This window comes from Lepisma saccharinum, chromosome 4 (assembly GCF_977018435.1).
Source record: "Lepisma saccharinum chromosome 4, izLepSacc3.1, whole genome shotgun sequence".
Lineage (NCBI taxonomy): Eukaryota > Metazoa > Arthropoda > Insecta > Zygentoma > Lepismatidae > Lepisma > Lepisma saccharinum.
This window is the reverse complement of record NC_139232.1, coordinates 74,141,106-74,152,664: the sequence shown is the minus strand read 5'-3', so window position 1 is coordinate 74,152,664 and position 11,559 is coordinate 74,141,106. Positions and strand designations below refer to the sequence as shown.

General features: G+C 38.5%; 1 long non-coding RNA gene across 1 annotated transcript; it reads right to left on the bottom strand.

Annotated features, from left to right (window-relative positions):
• Nucleotides 1-6,457: 6,457 nt before the first annotated feature.
• Nucleotides 6,458-11,559, bottom strand: LOC145987205 (uncharacterized). The gene is made up of 4 exons (XR_014441627.1): nucleotides 11,472-11,559; nucleotides 9,690-9,800; nucleotides 8,323-8,464; nucleotides 6,458-6,590 (listed from the first exon to the last, which is right to left on the bottom strand). It is a non-coding gene; the product is annotated as an uncharacterized LOC145987205 (long non-coding RNA).

Sequence of the window (11,559 nt, the reverse complement as noted above, 5' to 3'; positions counted from 1 at the left end):
AATTTTCCCCAAAAATAGTGTTGTTCCCTAAAAAACATTGCTTAAATTTGAATTTATGGTGTTCATGCAATAATTAACACATATTATTGTGTCTAAAATGAAATTATATGTGTGAAATACATATTTTTTGGTTGACTTTCATTTTCCAGGGGGGCCACGGCCCTCCCTTGCCCCCCTTCCGGACGCCCATGCACACACGCAAGTCAAATCGTGTTATTTACGATTGTACTTATTGTGTACATAGAAGAAATATATAAGTACCTAATAAATTGTGATGAAGAGGTTTTCTCGAGATATCAACCAGGTGATTTCCGGATAGGCATCCGAGCTTTCGAGAGCTAATGTCACTCTCATCACTTCAATCCCTGAAGATGAGGGTGACGTTAGCTTTCGAAAGATCGGAAGCCTATGCGGGAATCACATGGTTGATATCCCGAGAAAACCTTTTCGTCATTCCCCGCCAGGAAAGCTTTAAGAATTATTTTACGTAATAAATTGTACACAAATGCACGTCAAATATACTTTGTGCAAATGCTTAACGGTAGTCAGGTTCGATTAATCTACACACTGACAATGGTAGTGCATTTTTTGTGGAGTGAATACAATTTCAGAGCTTTTACTCAATCGTTAGCAACACCTCTCTGAGGATCAGGGTCTACCATATATGTTTTGGTGTTTACGCGGATCTTGCATCCACTTTGCCGGCAGATGAACTCTCACTGCCCGTCGGACGACTCGACCATGAAAAGCACTGTATTATAAATTATATACGTACCCTAATAATTAAATTACAATGAAGAATAAATGCGAGGTACTTTCTTATTGCGCTGAGAAAAATATGATGAGTAGAATTATTAAATTTTGTAAAATAAGAACGTGAAGATGCTTATTCACTCGTGCAATAGAAGTCTGATAGCACATGCACTTCCTGTGCTCTAGAATTTTGTGTGCTTGTGAACTCTAGTGTACAATTCCTTGAGAAAGGATATTCGAAACTGACTCGAAAGAAGTAAATATTGTACAGTCATGTACACTTCCGTGTTGTAATGATACCACCGACTTTCAGTAGAATTATTACAACCCAGAAGTGTCCATGACTATACGTAAAAATATTATTAAAAATATTTAAAGTTATGTTTTTTCGAATAATAGTAAAAATTTAAGTAAATATATTCCTTTACCTTTGTAACACTGGTAACAATGTATGTGACTTACTGTATGGGCATCTTATTTCTAAAACTCTTGCTAAGGAGGAAGCCAAAGAACTGATTGATTGCATTTTAATGATATTGTGCGATTATATCTCAGGAAAAAATGTCGCAATGGTTTGACAAGAGTTGTCTTTCCTCCTTGACAAATGATTCTATTATAACGATTGTTACATAAGTGACATGCAGGAACGTAGCTAGGTTGATCAGTTTGGGGGGGCCCAAAACCAAAATGTAAGATTTTTTTTTCTATCAAACCATTAACAATTAACAAGCTATTAATATAATGTACCATTTTTCTACCTCTTGGGTTAAATGCGATGATGAGATTGAATGATAACACGATGAAATGGCGATGGGACAGACATGATGCAATCATAACTGTCCAAGGTCCGAACCTGGTACCTCTGGAGTCGTAGCGGTTCGAATCCCGGCCTGGACATGGGTATTTGTAAGTGTCCCTTCATCAATTTAACCATTAAACACGGTGAAGCACAAGGACCCTTGCTCATCGACACGGAGACAGGTCAGGTCAAACATTTTTGGGGTCCAATGAACAGATGGTCACACTTTCAGGCATCTCCCTCCCCCCGCACAAACCGCTCTGTCCGCCAATTGTTTCAGTTGAGCGGCTATAGTGACCGTGTTACGCAATTTTCTATTAGATAAAATGTCCAGTGATATTGGTAGTGAAGATTAAGATTAGCTTGCCATTAGTTTCGAATATTTGTGTAATTTCGTGTGAATCAACTTTCAATTACAAAGCTTAGGAGTAAAATGTGATCGCCCGACTCCGTTCCCCCACCCACTTAAATATAAGCAGCCTCCTATTTGAGAGTCCTGTTATAATCCCACCTATCGCATTGTAGAAAGTAAAATTGTCACGTAAAAATACGTAGCACAATATATTGCATCTGGCCCGAGCGAATCGAGTAATAATAGTGGTTGAATGATTTGGTTTATTTTACTTCGTTTTTCTGTCACCTTCGGCTAATCGCGAAGATAAGGACGATTGATGATACGAAATTGATGGAGGGACACTCACAAAAAACATTCATGCCCGGATTCGAACCCGGAATCCCTGGCGTTGTGGTGCCCTGCACTAACCACTCCGCCACGAAGGTTGAAACGAGACATAAAAATGTAACAAATAAAATAATTACTGTAAATAATTCTATTTGGATGAAATAACAATGGGTCTACAAATACATAGCTACAGTGTTGCTAATACGAGTAGTATTGGAGTTATATTTATTATTAATATTTTTACTCTTAATTTAAATATTTCATGTGGTGTAAGGCTTGATGTGTAAATAAATAAAACTAGTATTCCACCTGAGAATACCACAAATTGATTTAAAAGTTACACATTCTTCTGTGACACATATGGGTCGTATACTAATGGAGCCATTATGGTGGTGATTACGAGAGTAATGTATATTTCCGTGACGGAGTGGTTAGCATGTGCTACGATGCCACGAGTCCAAGTATTATTTATGAGTGCCCCTTCATCAATTACATCTAATCTTCACTCAACCTCTTCGTCGCCATTAGCCAAAGTGGCAGGAAAGGGACGTCGAATAAGTAAAAGTAGAAATACAGTTAAAATGATTAATTAGGAATATTGTTGGGATATATCGGTCTCTATGAATCTTTCTATATATCCGTAAAAAAGGGCACTTAAACATTTTCTTTGCCGATCTATAGAGCAACGTGCTTCCAACATTTGCAAGATGGTATTTAATGCAATTTGCCGGCCCCCGTGGCGGAGTGGTTAACATATCGCGATACAACGTCAGGGGTCCCGGATTCTAATCCCGGCCTGGGCATGGATGTTCGAGAGTGTCCATTCATCAATTTCATGCTATCATCCAGCGGCGGCTCGTGACTTCTCAAAGATGCGTGCTACAACTGATGCTGTTTTTCATGAACATATAATGACCCCTACCCCCACCCACACATACGTTCCGGCTCTGTGGTCGACTTTCGATCTCGCCATCGAAGTTCCGGGTTGGAGTCTCGGCCCGGATATGGGTATTCTTTGTGAATGCCCCTTCATTAATTTCATTATTACAAAGTATTACAAAGAATACTCATACCCGGGCCGAGACTCCAACCCGGAACTTCGATGGCGAGATCGAGTGAATTTAAATACAGTGCTGTTGTCAAGATGTTCTTTAACATCATTGTCTAAACTGCTGACAAAATCAAGGAGCCCTAAAAATACCCCAGGGTTTGCGGAGGAATCTGCTTCATCGTGGCCGGCCACGCAGGGCGAACGCAAAAGCTCCACAGAACTTGATGCAGTCTATGATTTTTGACAAGACGTGGCGATTTTTTTTCCAACTTGCTCATTATGCGATTCTAGATAAGCGTGGCTTAACTGCGTTGCTATGTTGACAGTTCCGAGAGAGAAAATTTAACTCATTATTCATGTGCTTTTTGCTTTCACTATGCTTTCTCATATATTCACATAAATGTCCTAGATCTTTTACCCCTCCTTTAGACCACGAATCATTACTTCCAAAAATATGCAAGGAAAACAGAATAATGCATTTCGAATTTGACACCCACAAAGCCATGGTTCACTATCGTACAGTTTCCTATTAAATCGCCTTTTAGACGTAGCGTTCTTACCTCCCTTTGCATTTTGCGATAGATCCAAATGTGGCAACGGCCGTCCTAGCGCTTTTATTTCCAACTTTTCTTCAAGTGTTCTTCAAGAGAAAGGTCGCTGCAACAAAGAATCCACCGAATTCATCGTACACTAACATACAATTAACTTTCACTTCTAACAACAACAAAAAGCTAATCCTTCACAACAATGACCACCACTTCACGCGCCACGCGATTTTAACACAATGAACCGTGCGGAAAATTTTTGGGTCTGGAAGGCGGGGAAAAATGACGGTACTCTGTAAGTTTGTTTCTTGACTATTGAAGTGCTACATAAACACAAGGAAATGTATTTCTAGCATTTAAAAACAGGTAATTTAGATAAAATATAAAATTAAAATTTCCTAAACATAAATTAAAAACAGAATCCACTTTCGGAAGCAAAAAATGCACGGACTATAGTTTCAGAGTTGCAATCTTTAAAACATACCACCGAAATAGATAAAAGGCTAAGGGGTAGTGTCAATTCGAGATCCAACTTTTTGCAGCTGCTGATGTTGTATACAACATGTTACAAACATTACGTAAGACTACACTGATAACGTACAGAACGTTTGAAAATGACATTAAAAAACGTTGTTCTGACAGAGACAATAGGTTGTCGTAGACTTTCTTCTTATCCTGAGATGGCACACTTACCGTGCTGAGTTTTCCTGTAGCACGCTAGCAGACGATTTTTCTCGAGCCGAGACCCTATCCCCCGTACAAATCGAAGAGTGGGGGTGTACAGTATTCATGTGCGGAGTGATGAAAAAGTGGCGAAAACGTGCTGTTGAGATTTTAGCACGGTACGCTATTCCTTATAGCCCCAACAGCGTGACGGAAATACGTGGCACCGCTGGTAAATGTTGAGGCTCTTAACATGAGAAGTTTCATTTCACTTTGCGGCCTCATTAAACTTCTTGCATCTGTGAGATATGCTTTATTCTTCTTTTCATTTTAACAAATTTAGCAACGTGCTATAGTATGGTAGCACGTATTAAGCAGCCGCCACTGCTATCATCACTCATCCTTATCTTCGCTAATTAGCCAAAAGTAGCACAAAAAGCAAACTAAAGCGATCATTCAATCAAAATTCCATGCAATTTATTGCATATCGCAGGTTTATCTCTATTTACCGTGACGAATTGAGCTTTCGTTTCATTCATATTAAAACATTTTCAGTCCATATTTATGTCACAGTAGGACGTGAAAAGGGCAGGAAAGGGTTACTTCGAGGGAGGGTGAGTAACCTTGAGTGGGCCAATCACAGAGCTGCCACTTGGAAAAAAGGACCCAAGATCAAACCTTGTTTGTTCTTGGGAACCTCTCGCCAGGAGCGGGGCTCCACTATGCTGTTCTCCATTTAACTCCATGGGTTTGAATTGCCTGACACTTCTCCTCGCGAGTTTCTGGCAATGTGAGACTTGTTCTGTGCTTCACTGTATTTTTATCCTTAGGCTTTGCCGCGCTTGACCTTGTTGAGGGTGCCACCTATTTCGGAAACGACTGGAAATTAAAAATTTGGCAACGCAGAGTACCACGAGAATTTCCCCTCACCACGGCAACTGAGTCAAGCCGATTGGTTCAGCCGTACGTGTGAGCCTCCTTGGCTTTCGACGGAAAAGATAAAACTATAATTTCCAAGTCCATTCTTTGGCCGGAACCACTGTAGCAGTCAAATGGGAAAGAAAGGTATTGCTTGGGGGTTCGTGAAACTCAAATTGAAGAATAGTGTTTCAAACTGAATGTAAAATTTATTAAAATCCTATTTTGAATTATTTGTCATCAAAGTAAAATTTTCAGCAAATGTAGAACAGTTTGCCGGGGCCACATGAACGTTTTGGGGGGCCGGTGCCCCCGCGGGTCCCCCCTTAACGACGTCCCTGGTGACATGACAGAAACTGAACGTTCAACTACTCATTTTCAAAAAATGAAGTCTTCTAATTTTTTACATTACGAATATGCTTTATGTATGCATTTGCTTAATAACATATCACGTACTAAAAGCGAATCTGTCTTTCGCATGATTAGGTTCTATCAGAGAACCAAAAATTACGGAATTTGTATTTTAGGTTTATCAATAAAACGATTTCACATTCCAAACAAAAAAAATATCTTGGAACAATGACCTTGATTTGCACGTTCGTCTGTAATTTGAACTGTGTATTCTAATATCAGGTAAGACACACAGACAACTGAGGAAAGGAAATTAAAATAAGAATTTTTATTCGGCAGAATTTAATTGCACTGACAACAAATGAGTTTTCATTAAATATTATCACCGTATATTTGTCTTTGACAACGACGCCAGGGGTCCCAAGTTCGAATCCCGGCCTGGGCATGGGTGTTCTTTGTGAGTATTCCTTCATAATTTTCATCATCACTCACCTTCATCTTCGCGATTAGCCAAAAGTGGCAGAAAGCGAAACAGAATAAACAAATCAACATATGTCTGTGTAATAAGCCTACAGACGCTCAGAAATGCCTTTCGAGAATAAGTTAAAAGGTGAGAAATGAATTTGAAATTTTACGTACGTAATTTTCTCGATTTTATCTCAAGGTAAATGAAGAAACAAAAATTCAACTATGAATATTACACTTTATTGTATATGTTATAAATAGGTAATGTAGTGAATTGTTTTTCACATTTGCTTGAAGAAATCATCCTATTTGACAGTGTCCATAGTGGAAACCAACATCGTCCGAAGAAATATTCTGGAGCACCTGCAATAAATATAATATCCTATTTTTACACGAATGTCCTATGCTTTTCACAATTTGTTTTGATATTCTCTAAAACTTTATATTATATATGTTTAATGTAATATAGCTATTCAATGTGTGTATGTATGTTATTGTCGTATGGTAGTGTACAAAAATTAGTATTCACATTCCCGTTCAGTAATGGTGCCAGAGAAAAAATAGTGGGAAGGCAGAGGAGGCGGAAATATTTTCTGGGGGGACAGTCACTTAATACGCCACAAAGTTACAAGAAATGCATATTTGGGCTAAAATGATATTTATTTATGTATTTTTCTTCTTTGCCGGCAGGACAGAATTGGAGCGGACAGGTCGACTAAGAGGAATGTCCGCCCTCTTACCTCTCCCTCTGGTGCCGTCACTGTTCCTATTCGGTGTGTTCTGTAGCCTGCTGGCAAAGGGGCAGTGAAATCCAACACCAAAGATGAGATCTTAATCATTAAGCTCCGGGAAGTTGTATATGATGTGGAACATACATAAAAAATAAGTTTCCCGCAGTACTTGAAAATCCTACTTTCCTGTATCTCAAGGACAATGTTCATTCTGCTTCCAAGATTCAACAGAAAATTCTACTGATTAAACTTAAATATAATGCATTGTGGATTCTAAGAGACAGGCATTGATCATGTTGCATTCAAGGGCGCTAACAGAGGAGCGGGATATCTGGAAAGACTTCATATGATTCGAATAGTGTAGTTTGAAAACATGGACGAGGGATTCCGTGAAAGACAGCAGATCAAGTGCCCATGGGCGTAACTTAGGACTTAACTTTTGGGGGGCAAGTACGAACTTGATTGGTTGATTTGGTGTTATAAGTCCAATTTATGCACAGTAAGGCTAATCGGGACTGGACCTACAGTTTAAAGTGGGATCGGAACCACTATGTGCCTCAACCGGGTATCGAACCCAGAACCCCTTGATTACAAGGCGACGACGCTACCACTGCGCCATCGGTGAGGTCCCTACGAACTTGAGGCTTAACTTTTGGGGGCAGAGTCGAAAAGTTTTTCATCCCATAAAAATAGTGTCCAATATTATTTGCTAAATAATTGTTACATTTGCGAAATCATAAATATTATTAGCCTATTTATTACTTAGCTCCTTAGGTCTTAGGATGTTAAAAAAAGTATTCTTAACTTGTAAATTTTAACAAACCTGAAAATTTGGGGGGGGGCAAGTGCCCCCTTTTGCTTCCGCCAAGTTACGCTATGCAAGTGCCTATGTAAATTATCCTAGTGGTAGAGGTGCTTTATGAGATTTCTTTTAACTGGGAAAAAATATCACTCCACGTTTCCCCCACTTTGAACACTGTTGCCCCCCCGAGAAAATATCTTGTTTGCATTCTATCGTGTACCTGTCACCTCAAAATGATAAATAACATGTAGATAGTCATCCTGACCGTATATTTTATAATAAAACATAATAAAATATGAGCATACAAAATTAATGTTTTTCTACTGTCTTATAATGTTGCTGTTCATTCTGATAATCAATAATAACGAACTAGCATGGGTCGTCGCCTTGTAATAAAGCGTTTCCGGGTTCAATACGTGGTGGAGGAACAGAGTGCATCGGATCGCATTTAAGCTGTACGTCCAGTTCCGATTATCCAAACTGTGCATAAAGTGGATTTCAAACAAAACTCAACCAAACGAACATAGATCATTACCCTGTATTTTATCCACAGACGATTTACCTTACTTCCTGCCATTGTTATACATCGAATTGGATATACCTAGGATAGAATTGATTAGCTCTGAGTTTCTCTTCCGTGGAGAAATTTGCTCCTCCTTTGAACGCTGCGCATTCGCAGAAGGAACAGAAAGTTCGTCAGCAACCTGAAAAGGAAAACGAAATTGCCATGAAACTTCTCTGTGTCAAAGCAATATGCTTTCAGTACTTAATTTACAAACGAATCTTTGTTCGTACGTTCCTCATTAAACTAAATATTATCTCTCTGGATCCATATTGCAATTAATGAGCCATAACAAAATCGAGAACAAAGTACTAAATAATTTATGTAACTGACATTACAGAAAAATTGTAAGGCTGTCGTCCTGTATTCAAGGAGTCACGAGTTCGATTCTCATGGTCACAATCCATATTAAGCTGGGTACAGGTCCAATTCTCATTAGTCTATCTGATAATACTCGTAAAGGTGGATTTAAAACAAAAAGGAGCATTGTCTGATTATGTATTCATAATTGAATTTTTAAAGTTTTATAAATGATTTGTTTCTTTGAGTTGGGTATAAAGTCCACTAATCGGGATTGGAGTGGGATCCGAATCACTGTGCAATGTGCCTCCACCATGTTTTTCTAAATGACTTGGCGAAAATATCAATAATTTTACTCCACTTTTCAATGCCATTCCAACCTTGTAACTTTTAACATATAATATTATTAGTACAAATACACATTCACTTCATCATGTGCGGTGTAAGGGGTGCTTCTTCCACGTAGTGCACCTAATAGTCAACCTCACTTCCATGTAGTACACCCTGGACTGCAGACTAACGAGGCTCTGGCGACTGGCCCCATGGCCAGTATAATTTTGTTTGTGTTGTCCTGTGTTTTGTCCTTATTCGTGCTGAGTGCTACTTTACAGTCTCAGCTTTTAAAGAAAGTCAGAAGATTTTAATATTTTATTATTTTATTTATGCAACGTTAGAGTTGTTATGTGTAACGATAAGGGGCTGGACCCCGTATAATGTGACGGGTGCAAAATAGCCTTAGTGCGGACGCACCCAAAATTTTAAATTCAAATTCAAATTCAAAATTCAAACTTCATCATATGCTTGCATTTCATACTTGATTAAGAACTTTAAGTTACAAAAGGTCTTGGTTCGTTTTCTTCTCCTACAATTCTAATAACTCTTCACACAACACTAAAGGAAAATATCACACTCTCTTTTGAATTAAATCCGTTCTCGGCTCCCGACATTTTGACAAAGCTTTTTAGCTGGACGCCAGCTCGTCCACCTTCGACTGCCTTTCCCGTCGGTGGAAGCTGGCATACCAGACACTGGCAGGGTGTAAATTAGGCTTGAAACTATCGCCTTACCTCCTCTTCAGAGAAATCTCCACCGTAGAAATCTATACTACTCGTAGAAACTGTCTGTAGCAAATGGATGAGAAGGATAACGGAAATAACATTTTGCATTCTGCACAGGATCTGGAAAACGATTTAAGTGTGAGTTAGTGCAACTAATAAATTATTTCAATATGGAGTAAAGAAAACAGAATTCAATAAAATAGCATACGAGGTTTCTAAAAATATATACCTATTTCAGGCTGGTTTATAGTAAATTTATGTTGCATAATAAAATATAATAAAATCAAAACCAAACTTACTTCATAAGAAATAGTCTTAGCAACTGAAGTGAATTAATTGGTGGACAGGGAATTTATAAAAAGTGGTTCTATAACTTATTTATATTAATAATTTTAGATTTTTATGTTTTGTTTCTCAGCGTAAACACTTGTTGATATTCAAGATATTCGTTATATGGGGGGGGGGGGTTAATTAGTAAAATGCCTACAACTATTTTTGGGATTGTATTTTATACGGGGTGTTACCGTACAATAACCGACAAACTTTCACTGCATGTGTTCCCTTGGTGAAGAGGGCATTAAGAAAAACAACTTTTTTTCCTACATTTTTACTCGTTGAAATTCGATTTCGACGCAACAAACTCTTGATAAACAGTAATTTTTATCCTTGTGAATGCATGCATCAATGCGTACAGATTCACTGTTGCAACTGAGAGATATATTTTCTGTCGGAAAACGACAGAATTGTTAGCATGGGAAGGACAGACTATGCAATCAATCAATACACGGGCCATCTTGTGGAGAGTGAATACTTCTAGGCAGAACGTCTCCTGGCGCGCTATAGCTTATTTTCGCTTTTAGTATGTTTCCGACAGATAAAACAAATGACAGTAGCAACCGTGAATCCTTCACTCCCGGCTGCATATATTAGGAAAGAAACGCAAGTTTTCAAGAGCTCGTGAGAAAAGTTGTTTGTCTTGACGCCCACTACACGTTGTGAGTGTTTGTCATATTATACGGCTACACCCTGTATAATATTACTGCACTAAAATAAAAAAACTTAAAGTCAGTGGCGTTCCCAAAAGGGTTGTTGGGGACATATCTCCTCCACCTTTGGCTTAAAAGAAAAATGTCAAAGACAGGAAAAGATGGCAAAATGGGGATTGAGTAATAAGAAAAATACACGTAACCCCAACCCCCTTTTAGAAAATCCTGGGCACGTCACTGCTAAAAGTAAGACAGTTTTTGTATACTTTGATATTGTATTAGCTAATATCATTGCTTTCATATGCTAACAAAACTGGCATCTCCTATATTTACATATTATGCGAGATGTCAACATATTTTAATTTGTATTGTATATGCATCAATAGCTCTCACGGATATTTTCGATCGAAAATTCTCAATAAAAACAATGACTATCATGATGCGCAGTACCAGATTACATGTAGGTCACCCGTGCGCATGTGGCTGCACACAGAATTTTCTTCCGGAGGTCAAAATCGAATACAAATATAAGACTGAAATTAGCAATGATTGAGCAAATTTTCCATACTTCCGGGAGGTTTCTAGTGACCCCTCTTGACTCTCCCTGTGGGCGCCCATGACTGTGGCTGCTCATTTGCAGAATACTGGATTAAAATTCTTAGTTCACAATCACCGGAGCAAAAACTAGCAACCGGCGTATGATTTAGTGCCAAATTTGGCCTGGGGAAGGTTCGCCCATTAAAAACTAATATCAAGAAGCTATATTGAAAATTCTGAAATCTCATGAAAAATTATGAAAGCTTACCGCCATTATTTTGTTTCCTTATAACTGTAGTTGCTCCTGAAAGATGTACAATTGTAAATTAGAACCGTCTTCTTCAATGTCAATTTTA